The sequence below is a fragment of the Diachasma alloeum genome, unplaced genomic scaffold (assembly GCF_001412515.2).
Source record: "Diachasma alloeum isolate Michigan unplaced genomic scaffold, Dall2.0 Dall_scaffold_00396, whole genome shotgun sequence".
Lineage (NCBI taxonomy): Eukaryota > Metazoa > Arthropoda > Insecta > Hymenoptera > Braconidae > Diachasma > Diachasma alloeum.
In genome coordinates, this window is record NW_021680535.1 from 398,460 (window position 1) to 399,275 (window position 816).

Here is an 816-nt window from a genome sequence, read left to right on the forward strand (position 1 = left end):
CTGCTACTGCCGAGTTACTCACGCACCCGACTCACATTTACCGACAATTCGACCGGGACGCCGCCTTTCCCGTGGGGTACTAACTAACATTTTTGGAGTCAGTCAAACCCCCCGATCCGGGCCTCTACTCAGGTCTATCCTCTTTGGACGGGGACAAAGAGGATTGACTAAAGTAGAGGCTCAGATCTCGGGGTTGGAGTGTCCCGAAGCGAAAAATAGTTCGACCCCAATGGAGGGATGGCGCCACGGTCGAATCTGACGGCTTGGCAAACTGCCTGTGCGGGTAACTCGGCAGTAGCAGTAGAGATTATAAGGTCTCTGTTAGCAGTCCCGCTGTCACAAGGATAGTTTCGGAGGGGAACTTATGCCCTTCTCGTCCTCAACATGTTCTTAAGGTTTTTCAGGTGATTCATTTGCTGGCTAATTATTATTAAGGAATGAAGCACAGACGGTGTGATGGAGAATTAAATTCCCCATTAATCGATCCCCGTTGCATCCCTTAATCNAAACTGCCTGTGCGGGTAACTCGGCAGTAGCAGCAGAGATTATAAGGTCTCTGTTAGCAGTCCCGCTGTCACAAGGATAGTTTCGGAGGGGAACTTATGCCCTTCTCGTCCTCAACATGTTCTTAAGGTTTTTCAGGTGATTCATTTGCTGGCTAATTATTATTAAGGAATGAAGCACAGACGGTGTGATGGAGAATTAAATTCCCCATTAATCGATCCCCGTTGCATCCCTTAATCTCTGTAACAAAAAAATACAAACTACGGCAAAGTCATGGGCCAGTGAGAAAAATAATTTTCTTCTCGGCGCACA